The sequence below is a fragment of the Apteryx rowi genome, unplaced genomic scaffold (genome assembly GCF_003343035.1).
Source record: "Apteryx rowi isolate R43461 unplaced genomic scaffold, aptRow1 scaffold_59, whole genome shotgun sequence".
Taxonomy (NCBI): domain Eukaryota; kingdom Metazoa; phylum Chordata; class Aves; order Apterygiformes; family Apterygidae; genus Apteryx; species Apteryx rowi.
The window spans coordinates 2,166,820-2,181,185 of record NW_020450860.1 but is presented as its reverse complement, the minus strand read 5'-3'; positions in this window follow the sequence as shown (position 1 = coordinate 2,181,185).

Here is a 14,366-nt window from a genome sequence, read left to right as displayed (position 1 = left end):
AATGAAACCTACATTTGTTCAGGCCGTGATTCAACTTGCCTCTAAAGTATGTGTATTAAATCCCATTGACTTCACTGGGACTATTCATGTCCTTTTAAAGTTACACAAGGGCTTAAATATTTTGCTATGTTGAAACCTCCCATTGAGACTTGAATTCATTCTTCCRTTTAACTTAAAAATATCCCAATGGCAATATTTAGCTCTAGCTAGAAAAAGCCAGAGAAAAGATGAATTACACTTCTCATTGAGACACACTCAATATTTACATAACTAGTTGCTGTGAGGTGTTTTCTAGCTGAAATTACACATGCCTGATTTACCTAAACACGTTCTGAGGTCTACAGCTTTTAGCTTTGTCTCTGTTCAATTTCTTTAGCATATAAAACAACTAAACACAGTCCCTGAAGAATAGTCGATCATTTAAATTATGTTATTAGCATTGATTAGCCTGACAGCATGGCACTTCCATTTGAATGTCATTAGAAGGTAACTGGCAGCCAGGATGGATCACAGGAGGGAACAAAACACTCCTGACAAAGAGGAATGAATGGGGTTCTGAAGACTTTATATGGCATGAAAGAACATAAGAAAGAGGCATGCAAAATACAGTAATTCTGAACTACTGCATGAGAAACGAAAGGATAAAACCTCCTCCTTCAGGAAAGAATAGTACAGAGAAAACTGAGTGAAAACACAAAGCTTATTCAGGCTTTGAGCAAATGACTGTGAGCAAGATAGTTACTGTTTAGGTGTGTGCTTAAATCTGGTCCGTGCCAGCAGAACAAGGAGGTAGGAACATCCCGAGACCCTCCAGCGCGGGGCGGACGCCTGGTGCGCCCGGCAGGAGGCAGGTTATGTAATGTACACAGGGAGATGGGCGAAACAGCGACGGCAAAATGCTCTCTCCAGCCAGGGTCCATGTGTGCGAGGGACTTGGTCGCAAGTAGGTCATGCTATAATGCTCTTGGGTCCTCCACAAGAAGCACCACGCTAATCCATCCAGTCATGATGGACTGGCCCCAGTGAAGATGATTTCATTTAAGCTGCTCTAGGTTGTATCTGTTACAGGCTACCAAATACGAAGAGCTTGTAGGATGTGAATTAGTAGTTTAAAATTAATTTGTCAAACCAACTTGTTTAAAGTGAACTTGCAAAACTAACTCGTGGTCATCTCCATGAGCAAGAACGACACCCCTTAGGGTCAATGTTGCCTTGGCAGTTAGGTTGGCAGTGCAAAGCGGTGATTAACGGGAACCTCTGGAGTAACTGCCAGTGCGTGGTGTTGGGAGCTCTCATAATTCACCCAGCTGATATGGTTTAGCTAGTCTGGGGTCTGACGTGATGCCGGGTGGAGAACCTTAACATAAATCCTGGGTTAACCCCCCCCTTTGCCCCATCTGTAGGATGGTAGCGAGCCAACTGATGTGCATGCTACTGCTCTTTTGCTCCATCTTTCGATAAAAAGTGCCTTTTCCTGTGGCTAAACTGATAGTCACTGAAYAACGTTTTCAGTACAGAAGATCGATCCTGTGTAGCCAAATAATTTGTTATAAACGGTTTTTAAAACCCAGTAATAGCTTTGTGAATATCTCATCGCAAAGGAGCTGTTGGCCTGCATGTCTGCTGCAAGCAGGAGCTAAACACACAGAAAACCCAGAAGCGCTCTCTTTGAAGGAAAACTTTCTGCATGCAAACCCAACAGTTGTGATTTCAGGTTTTAACATGTCTGACAGTGTTACTCGGTGCAGTAAGGGAGTCATTTGTCAGTCTTAATTTCTGGAAACAAACTCAAACAGCTCTCCAACTCTGACAGGTTTCTGATATTCACCTCCAACAAAGGAAGCGCTTTTGCAGGGGCTGCTTCTCTGATCTCTGGTACCTTCGGTTGTCACCACTGGTTGTGCACAGTGATGAGATGGCTAGCAATTCAGCGCCAGAGTGCTTCATATTCATGCTGTGCAGGAAGAGCCGATGGCACCAGGTGGAGAGCAGGGGAGTTATCAGGCCCAAGGAGTTTGTATAGAAATTTCAGCCAAGAACTTTTTTTTTTTTTAATGACCACCAAGATAGAAATTCTTGAAAATGGCAATTCATAATGAAAATGCTGACTCAACAGCAACTATAGTCACAAGTGGCCCTGCTATGATTCTGCAAGGAGAAAAAAGATTGCTGTCAGCAAATTAGTGCATTTTTCAATTTTAAGAGCAATTCTCTTGATGTGTTAACCGTATTTACACTCRTTTTGATACATTCATGTCTTGCTGCTGAATGTCAAGGGAAGCTCAAGAATTAAACAGAGTTAACAATTTGTTCTTATGTCATCTATTGCAATGAAATTCCTTCAGCTTTGAACGAGTGAAGGGGTGGTAAGAGGTGTTGGTGTTGAACAGCAGTGTGATGTTACACAGACGGCGGCCAGATTCTCATCTTGCTTGTACTGCTGCGCATGGAGAAGAGGCCCCTGGAGAACTTGTATATTTAAGGTTAGGACACAATATTATGCATAATTCAAGGAGTTTGTTAACAAGCCACCCACGTTCTTCTCTGCTGTCTTGGGGGCAGTCAGTACAGCGGGGTGGTTGTGGATGAGGTCTCCAGAGAAGATTGAAGGAGCTGGGCAGACAATGCTTGCACCACATCGGTTCTTTAGGGTCACTGGAAGTTTCAGGTCTCATTCGAAGTCTTAGACCAAATTTTCAAAGCCATTAATGTGCTATTGTCCAAGCAACTTCGAAACCGAATATAGTTTTCACATATCATTATTAAGAGTCACAGAAAGACAGTGAGGAAAAAGCAGCTTTGCGGCAGAGAGGAGAAGGATAAGAAACAGTAAGAAAAAATTAAACCACAGCAAAAAACTCATACCAATAATGATACAAGCTCTAACAACCAATTTCCAAGAGCCTCAGAGTGGAATTCTTTGGGGTTTTTATCATTACCCTGTCCCTAGTTGACTATATACTGGGAGATTAAATGTCTTGGGGCCATTGTAAGGGACTAAACCCCCCGATTTCACAGGGAACTAGCTGCAGGTTGCTTAGCCCTCCTAATCACTTGGCCATTTTTACGTAGGATTTTAAATATAGGTTTGGGTGGCTAAATATAGGCACTCCAATATCTATTATGTGACATCGCAGTTTGAAATTATTCAACATCTTCCTATTATATTTGGATAATCAGCGTTTTATCGCACCGTGAAACCATCTGAACAAAAATCCTTTCAGAAAATACTTCTTTGCTATTAGCTGGATAACTCAGGAGAGATTTCCTTTATGAAAAGCAGCCTTCAGATACCCTTCAGAAGATGAACATCTTTGCAGACTCTAATGAGAAAAGAGAGCTAACAGGGATGTGAGYTCTTACATGCCCTCTACCCCCCTACAACTTTTTCCCTTTGGGAAGCTGGACCAGAAACTGTTTCTCTTTCTGCAACGGCTAAAACTGGGTTGTTAGTAGCCTTACGCAGATTTTTGGAGGAAACTGCTGTATCTGATTTTTCGTATTTAGCCTACTTAACAGGATTTCATGTACCCAGATAGCGTGAGCCGCGTGTTGGGGAATATTCACCRTGCAGTCACACTGTACCTGCGACTGAGCCCTAGCTGATGAATGAACCTTTCACATCGGAATGTAATAGCTAACTATTAAAGCCTTAAACTGGCAACAATCCTGCAGCACAGTCACYGAACTGGTAAAAAGCTGTAATCGCAGCCTGTGCTGTTTCAAAATAATTCTAGTCTTCTTGTGCCTAATATAGATTAAATGGTTGTCTCATGGCATACTAATACAGTTTATCACCGCTTGTCCGTTCTAACAGTGACCCGACCGTCCATTGAAAAATGTCTTCTGATGCCATAAATATCTCAGCATCGCTCCCTGTTTGTAAACCAGAGCAATGGAAGCTAAATATATGCTGACTCGAGTGTGACAGATCCTGAAAGCGATTCTTATTCAATTTGCTTCTTGCCTAGAATATCTTTCTCGCAGTCCTACTTCTGAATCACTGAAGAAAACGACAACCAGCTCTTCCGCCCTGCTCCGCAGACAAGGAAGGCTCTGTAACATCATGGAGTTCAACCCGTGGCAATCTAAAAAAAATATTGGTTACTTCCATCTTTTCCGTACAGAATCCAGACCTCTTGTAAGTGCCGCAGACAGGCTCCGTGGCTGACTGATTCCGGCACCGCTGCCTTGCTGCCGTCGGCACTATTTGGTGTTAACGGGCGAGAGGATCCGGCCCCGCGGCTCCTGCAGCACAGGCAGCGCCTTGCGCTCTTGGCGGCCGTTTGATCCCGGCAACCCGCGCTGTGCATTCCCGGCTGAAGCGGTGGCAAAACGAGAAACGAAGGCAGGCGTAAGGGGAAGGAGAAGGAGAAGGAGAAGTTTCCTGGGGGAGGTGGGCTGAGGCGCAGAGCCGCGCTGAGCGCCCCAGGGGCTGCGCCTGGTGCCCTGCCTGAGGCCTCTGCCCCACAGCAGGGAAACGCTAACGTTGCCGCGGAGGACCGAGCGCGCAAGGGTAGGAGTAAGGATGCTGCTGCTCCGTCTGAAGCCAAGAGTGCAAGACGCAGGGAGAATTTCTAAAAAAGAAAATGCATCCGGGTTTTTATCGGTTAGACACGGTGTGTACAGCCTCCCGGGGAATACAACGGTCTTTACACATTGAGGTTAGAATCCAAACCGGCAGAAAATGGAGGTGTCATTCCTGCTGTGGAAACGTGGAAAACTACAAGAAAAAACACGAGGAGAGACATGAGGGGTTTGGGGCTTTCAGTTGGTACTGACATCGCAACAGCAACCTCCGTTCTCCCCTACTTGCGCATGCTCCAGCAGCACCGCCAAACCCCCGCATCCCGCAGATCCCGGCTCCGAGCAGGCTGCCGCCTGGCCGGAGAGCTGCTGGCACTGCCGATGGGGAGCCGCGGCCTCCGGGCGACGCTCGCGGGGCCACGCGCCACCCCGTGCAGGGCCGAGCTGCCGTCAGCAGCCCCGGGACAGGGCTGCAAATCTGCACCGGCGGCTTCTGCTTCTCCAGCRCTCGGGAAGGGAGAGCCGGGCTGCAAAGACAGGTGGAAGCTGTCAGCCGGCTCAGAAATGACATGCCTCAGAAGTGTTTTATTTATGGAGACGTTCAGATCAAACGCTCCCAGAAGATCCTTTATAGCAACTGGAGAAGAGGGATTTGGGTCCCGCGGCCCAGTTCTGCCTTTTTCCTACATCTGCGTGGAGCTGGGGGGAGGAGGGAGGGTGGTGGGGACACACACGCTCCTGCGCGCCCCGGAGCCGCCTGGACTGGTGGAGCCCATCCTTGATGAATGATGTTAATACACAAAAGACGGGGCAAGGCACTCTTCTTCTACTTACAGTATAAAGCAGAGCAGGGTTAATTTTGAGATTTAAAAAGTGTGAGCAAAATGTTAATGTCAGACGCCCAAAATATTGTTAAACACAAGCGATTTAAAATATTACAAGCCTGCTATTTTTAGTGCAGAGGAACCTTTAGTCATTCTACATTTAGATGGCTTATCAGAATTAAATAAATAACAGCAATGGTTAGTGCTCAAATTAGGTCTGTCTCGGTTTCCATGGCATCCAATCTGTTATCTCCAATATTCTTGCCAGGATTTGTACTGGGGCTCTGGGACAGCAACATTTCTTATAAGGCTTATAAAGAATTATCCTGTAGCAATTTCAGCTATATGGTTTCTATGAAACCCTGGAATAAATGGATTTATTTAAGATGTGTTGAGGGTTTTTTCTTTTTTTCTTTTCTTTTTTTTTGAACTGTTGTCTATTTTTAGCACTGCTGCCTGATTCTCCGTGGTGCTGCTTTAACTCTTTTGTGGATGCGCCGATGTGTTGCCTGGCGAACCTTTGCGGTGCCTGGGCCTGTTGCACTCTGCTGCGGGGACAGAGGAGGACTTTGAAGTCTCAGTGACACTGACAGAGCGTATTTGAACACCCTGGCTCAGGAATGCAGCACTGTTTTGATGGGATAACACGAATCTTTGCCTCTGTGTTTGCTGTACCTTAGCAGCCTTTGAAAGCAGCTCCACGGGAGCATTTTCACTTGCTCTGAGACACCCAGTATAATCATTGCTGGAGAAAAAGATAGCGATGCTTTGTCCGAGCCCAAGGTCCAGGCTCAGAGCCCAGGACAAAAACGTCGCCTATGACAAGTTATCAGGTTCAACGCAGAGGTAACTGGGTGATGTGCAAAGACCTGCGTTATGCAGAAAGCCAGGCTGGACGATTTAATGATTCCTTCTGGCCTTAGACTCTCTGCAACTATGAATTAAAAAGACAGTTACAATCTCGACTTAGGAGACGATCACAGTGTGCACAGCAAGCTGTATAGCTGCAGAGGGGAAAAAAATATATTTGTGCTGTAACAGCTGCGTATTTCCCAATAGCTCTTCAATTAATATCACCTTTTATGGGTAAATTCTTTTCAGCTCCTTGGCCATTAGTCTTTTCAAGCTACAGTTTCATTAATCTTTTGTTTTGTAATGTTACCTAGGATATAGATCCTGTTCCTTTTCCCCTCTGGTAAACACTAATTTATTTTGAGTTTATTTGCATCCTGTTGTGAAGAAATTTTGGATCCATAGCATTTTAAAAATCAATGACTCACTGGGTTTCTAATTTCCAGGTAATATTCTTAAACAAAATGTACTGTTACATAGCACTGAGATTTATGGCAAATAATGACTTCTAACCAGCAGCTTTCTAATATTTTTAAAAGAATGAATGATGTAGGAGAGGATAAGCATTTTTACGGTGTTTTTTTTCCCAGTAGCTCTCAAAGCACTTTAGGGGGACAGTCAGGACCAAGAGGAATGTTTTGTGTTTGCTGCRTGCTGGTATCTCAGTCTTAAGAGAATGACACTAACGCTGCCCTGCAGATCTGCATCTGGTGCAAACTGGCATCCTCTCCCCAGGCATCAGTGGAGCTGTGCTGATTTATACGAGCTTGGGGTGCACCTCTGGCACAYGCAGCATTTCTATCATACCTCACATGGAATTTGATTTACTCTGAATCATGACTGAAATATAGCTGTGTTTAAAGCAGGCAAGAAATGATAAAGTACTTACTATTCATAGAGTCAGAGCTACTTTTTAGAGCCAACTGAGCAATTCCCAAGTGTGACCACAATACAAAGACTTTAACATTTTAGAGCTCTGCAACGCTGTAAATTTGTTGTAGCTGGACACACAGCCACAGCACAAATCTCAAAAACACTTACCTGGACAAGGGCATTAATGCGGACAGGCTGTACAGGTTTGCATGCACCATCTCTTGCTCCCGTCTGCAGTGAAGGGAAAATGGCTAAGGTGAACCCATGAAGGACACTGTGTCCATACACCGCTCAGGGTGGTGTGGTGCGGCACGGCGGGTGACCGTGGTCATTGCCCTAGCAGGCRCTGGAGCATCTGCTTCGGCTTTTGCATGGAAAAAATGGTTAATGGTTAGCATGTTAATGGCACGAGGGCTTTTGTAGTAGTCATTCTGGGACATCCCGGGTATTCAAACCATGTCAGTTAAAGTACTGCCAGCAGACTCTCCTGGCTGTGCTCTGGCTAAAGTTTCTTTCATTCCTGGGCTGCAAATTCAGTGCAATAGTTCCCTTTTCATGTCATATTTCCTCCTCAATAGTATTTTCACATGGGAATGCTCCATGCCAAGGCTTGAATTGCTTCCTATCATACAGCTTGTCTGACTACGGAGGTGGCTCAGGACACTTAGGCTTCCTGTCACGGCTTTGGAAATAGGAGTTGGGGTGCTTATTTGTCTTTTAAGGTGTGTAGCAGTGGCTGTCACTGCTCTTATGCTACTGCTGTAGCTGAATTCACAGCTACAACTTTTTAGCTCCAGTTCATTGGGGCAGTAAGGAAAGGGCAATAAAAGCAGTTGTGGCATATCTGTAACCATGCTCTCCTTCCACCTCGCAGCGATCATTGCGGTTATGATTTTTGAAGGTTTTCAGAACTGAGGGTACTTCTGAGTGTGCACCCAAACAGCGCTGCTCCAGGCCAGCACTTGCTGCACTGAACAGTGTGAGGAAAATAACATTTTCATGCAGTTGACATACCTGGGAAAAATTTTCCATAGCTACTGCAGAGAAACAGGAAGTGGTCCGATATGCTCCTACTCTCTCTGAACCACTTATTAAACCTTCTTGAAGCTCTTCGTGTCATGTCCTCAGGGATGCAACATATTGAGAGGAAAATAATGTGGAAAGTGTATAACATTTACTGTGACTTCGGGTTTCTCTGAGCTGAAACGAAACGCTGGGTAAGCCACTTCTAAAAAAAAAGCACATGCTGTTGAAAAATCTCACTCACTGCAGAAAGCCCAAGGGTTTGCACTGTGTACCATAAAGCTCTTAGGAAAGCTATGACATGCATGCATTTATTGCCATCAAACCAGCACTTACAGGTGGCGAAGGAGCATGCTGCCTCCTCTGAAGACCCCTGCGTAGCACAGGAGGCATGTTGTTGCCATTGCAGAAGGCTGTGTTGCTCATTTTGAGGCTAGAGAAGCCCTGAGGATCAACCAGGAGGAGCTAAACTTACCGGGTTATGTGTGGAGAGCACATCTCCAGAGTGGGACACATTGTAAGCGGAGACCCAGAGCTCAGTGGGGAGCCCTACGAGAGGAGCCACCAGACCAGAACACCCTGGGGAAGGCTCCTCGCCAGTGGGAGATATTTGGCAGGGGCCTTTTCTCAGCTGAGGAACAAACAGATCTCCTTCGCCATGGAAAGGACAGAGCAGAAGGAGGAGCCGGATTTGAGGGATGGCCATCCCAAAGGTAAAGAAATTGAACCATAGTTATGAGAAAGCAGAAAAKAATAAGTTCAGAAAGGGCTGATGGACTCTGGGGCTGGATTTCTGTTCCATTTAATGAAGAGTTCTTTGGTTCACACAGTGTAGATCAGGGAAAAAATAAATTTCTAGTTTCCGCAAGACAAGAAATTGGTTTGCTCCAGTGCGGCAGTTTTTCGGTGTGACTGAAGAATAGTTGTCCTACCTCAGACCCTGGATCCATCCAGCCCTCTCTCCAACAGTGGCCAAAAGCAGTTCTTGGGGAAGAGCATAAGAAGAGGACAGATGTGTAATGATATTTACTTAGCTACCTTCCCAGACGCTATTTGTTGTGTCTCAAGGACTTCCTGAGCCAGAGACTTTTGTTCTCCACAGCTCCTGAAGGAGCTCTCATCTATGGATTTGTCCAATCACTTCTTAAATCCCTGTAAGGTTTAGCATCCACAGATCTGCAGGGTGAGGAGTTGGGCAGGTTAACTGSACACTGCCACAAGTAACGTCTCGTCTTGTGTGTTTTGAACCTTCTGTCCAGTTTCTCTTGATGCTCCTTCATTCCCATACTGAAAGAGGCAGGGAGCAAGCGCCAGGCAATCACAAGATAAACTCATAGTCCCTGACTCCATGTGCTTGCAGGCTGACTAGCTGTAAGAGGTAGATGAAATAAATAAGTGGTATGGAAAAGGAGTCAGAAACCTTGACCTCAACATACTGCTGCATAGGCTAGCTATGCGTAGAGGGTAACACGCCACCTCTGTAGGCATTAGCAAAGGAAGGATGGTTCCCTCAGTGTAAGAATAGCTCTGCTGGGCCTCTTCACTCTCCTTCTATGAATATATCGCTTTTTCCTCGGCCGGGGGCAGGCCCTTGCTTGTGAATACCTGTGCTGTTGTAAATATCAATATTGCTGCAGCATTTGGCACCTGCCAGTTAATGCGCTGCACACTGACAGAGCAAAAATTGATGGATGGATTATATAAACCACTGTCACATTTGTGTCTTGGACATAAAGGTGGTAACTCTTTCTGACTTAATTCATTCAGGCTGAGGGGCACCAGGGGATTGGACCTGAAATACAGCAAATCAATAAAATAAACTCTTTGAGCTTTGTGAGCTATGAATAAACACCAACCACAGCTCGAGTCAAATGAACCCGTGCAAGAGGCACGGGGGAACGGAACAGCGCTGTGCTGTTATTGCAGGTCAATAAAGGCTAGATAATGTTTGGCTTTCATTACTGATTAAAAAGATTTCCTTGCAAATGTTATGAGATTAACTCTGAGCTTTCTGTATGCCCGGAAAGGGTAATGTTTAGAGATGATCATCCCGCATTATCCTTTTGAAAACATGAGTAATGGGGTCTGCAAACATTGCCACCCCGACCGAAGCTGGTGCAGGTCCGTCTCCCTGAGTCACCRACGGAGCGGGAGCTGCTCCGGTTTTTGGCAGTATTTTGGCCTGTGTGATACCCAGGTGAGTGGAGGAGATGTTGGACTGAAAGCCAGATGCTGCCTGCTGCCCTGTGCCCACCAACACCGACAAGAACCTCCCTCCAGGCGCTGTTGGGGGCTGGAGAGGAGCCGGACAGGCAGTCTGCAGCACGGGCACGCGCGGCGCCGGCGGCATTCGGGAGGACGTGGTGCCTTGCACAGCTATGCTAGTGACACTCCAGTTATGGCTGAGGAGGCAATTTCATTACGCTGGCCTATTTTTAGGTGCTTATAACTCAAAAACATTACCCTCTTGGCTGAAATTTATCACACTTGTTCTCAGCTCAAAGCTGATGTATAAGACTTGGCGTCTCTCCAGATAGCTCAAGAACAGCTGCCTGGGATGTTTCCCAACTGTGGTTTCACCAATTAAGAAGTTTGTTTTCACACAGTTTGGAGGGCTTTTTTTCTTTTTTCCTTTAAGATCTTACCTCAGTAACATGCTCCACGCGGACGGTGTGGGCTTCGCAGCCTCGTAATTTTGACTCTAGCACTCTACTATTTATTCAGATGTCTCACAGACGTTTGTTCTCCTTGAGGAGCAGTCCGGAGATATACTGGATCTCTCAACATTTCATCTATCTAAATCTAACCTATAGCTCTATAAAATCAGGAGCTGCACACCCTGAAATAAAAATTGTGTGCCTTTATTTCTGTGCGGCGGAAGGAAGGCAGTGCGGTCTGCCAGCGCCTCGGTGCCAGGCGCTGAAGCTGTGGATGCTCTGGTGCCAAAAAGGACTGCTTTCCTGCGTTTTTGCATTTCCCCTTCCCCACTGCCTGAACAGTCGTTGAGCCGATACCCCTTCAGTGCTGGTCTAGCGGGCAGACCGCTGGACACTCTCGCCGGTGCTATGGCAAGGCAGCCTCCAGCGCCTTGGRTGCCTTTCCTGGTTGACATTGGTTTCCCCACGTTTCTCTGACACGAGCATGTCTGCAGATGAGAGCGTCTAGTTGGCTGAAAAGTTAAGGATGTAGGGCTCGATTGTCAAACTAAGAGCTAAATGATAAATTCAGTTTATTTTGAGAGAAAAGTGTCCCCTGGATGGAGTTTGTTGTCACTCAGAGAAATAGAAGTGTTTCTCAGCAATCGGGGATATTCTTCAGGAAGTAACACTATTAGGCAGAATGCTGATATTCTTGGAAACTGCCTGGACCCAGAAATTTGCATGCCTCTCCACCGAGAGGTAGATGGCAGAGGCATTTAACTACTGAATATTTCCCTTAAATGTATTATTTAAAGCTGGTCTACATTTCTCAGGATGTTCTGAAGCAAAAAACAGGGTGGAAATGACTTTTGCCAAGGCAGAGCAGCTACGGCTCCACRAATGGTGCGGTGAAGTTGTAAAGCTGACTATTCAACTCTCAACACGTTTTACTCTCTGTGTTGAGGAGATAGTGACCCACTTCCCAGCTGTACGCATGTGGCTATGATAAGATAGCRACTTGTCCAAAGGTCCTGGGAGGGTTTGTGAATAAAACAGCATCAAAAACAAGCCCTCTAAATACTTTGGTGCACCATTCCTAGAAATGCCACTGAAGGAAATGATGCTAAACGGATTTGTTCTGGCAGGAACTGGGCTGCAAAGGGCGTTGCATGTTCCCCGAACACTGAAAAAATATGTTTGTCAAGAAGGCAGACACGTCTGTCTGGGGATACAGGGGGACGGGGCTACGATGGGCAGCCTCGTTAGGGAAACACAAGGGCAAAGAAGTTGGCTTTGCTTAGTATTTTCACTGAAAATCGCCTGTGTGTCTTGGAGAGCAGCGGGCCAAAGGATTCAGACACAGGCGGGTGCAGACGCCGCGAGGGTTTGTGGGCAGAGCAAAGTCAGGGTGCAGGAGCTGGAGGGCCCCACCGCAGAGCTGCCTTGGGGAAGGGGATAGCAGCCAGCTGAGGCCGATTGCCCCGGCCAGCACGGGGCCTCGGCAGAACTTCCCCACATTTACTGCTGATTTGACTTATTTTCTGTGTTAGCGCAGTTGCATCTCGTTGCTGAGCCTCTGCCTAGGAAACAAGGAACACACGGTGCACAAGCGAGGGGAGAAGACAAATGTCTCCCGGACACAAGCTGGAGAAAGGCTGGAAATAAAATACGTGGCTAAGGCACAGGGTGAAGACCCCCTCTCTTTCTCGGCACTGTGCGGCAGAGGTTGCCGGRTGCTCTGGTGGGAGCAAGGAGCACGTACTCTTCCTCTTTCCACCAGTGGAGAAGAGACTGAGGAAAGGTACTGTTCTTACTATTGCCAAGCCACAGCACAGGCTTGCTTTGCCTTATGTTTTTTTGCCTGGAGAGACCTCCTCCTCCTCTCATATTTCCCTCTGTTAGTTCTAATTCGTGCAACATCATACACAAATGGATCTGTGGTCTTAATTCAATAACAACCCCTTTAAGTGAAACAAAAACATCTCATCGCTTCAGTCAGATGCAAAATGGATGTAATAGGCCATAATAGGCTTTTTGGAGTCCCAGGAAAGCAGGTGATTTCTTTCTGAGATAGCTTGCTCAGCAATACATATCCTGAACTATGGACAAGGTCTTGCCAGTCTGGCGGACACTTGGAAGGCTGCGGTCTGCACAAGTTTGATGGTGCAGCCTCAACACTGGATTTCACTATGAGAAATTATTCCTTGCATACCAATTTCTCCGTTACGTGAGAAACATAGCCAGTTACATCTRTTTCCCTTGAGTGTGTGCGTATAAAAGTGCAGCTGGCTGGAGGAAAGCAAGATGGTGTTAGGAAGAGTTGTGAAAAATTTTGCAAAGTTTCATCTCTGTTTTTAATCAGAGGTTCTGGGTAAAACATCCAAACAGCAGATTTAAAAAGTGTCTGTCCATATTTGCTTGGTTTTGGTTTCAGTTGTTCTAGACCCAGGCTCTAGTGTAAGTGGTCCTCTCTGGATATTAGGAGCAGGTGATAATTTCCCTCATGATATCTCTTTCCTTACCTTTTTCCGTTATAGTGGCACAGTTTACAGTTTGCTATCAAATGGATGCAAAGGTCAGAGTTTACATAGTTTCACAGTTTTACACAGTTTCAGGTGGAATCAAAGATTTCTGATAGGGAAATCAGCTACCGAATTTTCTGGGGCCAAAATGGCATATTTCTTGCTTTTCATCACAACCTGTCTTCCTTTGGCAGTTGTGACTTCCCCACCTCCCGTGAGCGAAACTCGAAGAAAAGATTTGTGTGGCTCCCTGCAGCAGAAGCCTGTACACTCAGAGCACCACAGAAAAACACAAACGTCCCCTTTTCTGCTTGAAATGTTCCTTTGCAGGTGGCTTGTTGTTGTTGTTTTTTAATATCGTTATTCCCTTCCTTCTTCCCTTTCCCCACCCAAAACTTACCATTCAGGCCATTAGCAATCTCAGCGTTTTCTATGTAATTCTGCTAGATATTTTTGTCAGTCTCAAATCAAAACGGTGCCAGATGGAAGCCCCATGCTCTTCATAGATGATCATTTCCAGCATTCTTCTGCGAGGTTGTATAACATATGTCCACAAGCAATTAAAAATGCTGTTTGCTTGCATGAACTGTGCATGCTCAAGGGCACAGAGAAGGTTAAAAAATAACTGAGCCAGGACTGTTCAGTACTTTTTAAACAAGTTAATTTCCTAAAGAAAAAATATATTAACATTTAAATTGGTTGCTGATTTGTGGTGAATGTTCGTAGTGCTAAGATCACCTGTATCAACCATAGCAGTCATAAAATACACTGGCAAAAAGAAGCACTTTTATGTTTAAAATTATAGTGTCCAACATCAGTAGTTGTTTTTTTTCCTTCAGTATTAGCCTAATGTTATTCTTGTTCATACCAACAGGAGCTAAGCACTGACTTACTCGGGAGTAGAACGAATTTCCATGCCATGGGCAGGGTTTTTGAAAGCGCTCTCTGCATCAGTGTAATGTCTAGGCTGAGATCTCTGATGCTGGCCTTTGGATGCTCAAGCGAATAGAAACAAAATGTCCCAATCCCCTTGCGAGCCGCGAGCAGCCCTGGCGGGGCCGGCCGCCCCCAGGAGGACGCCGTGCTCGCTAGCTGCGCTCCCCCTG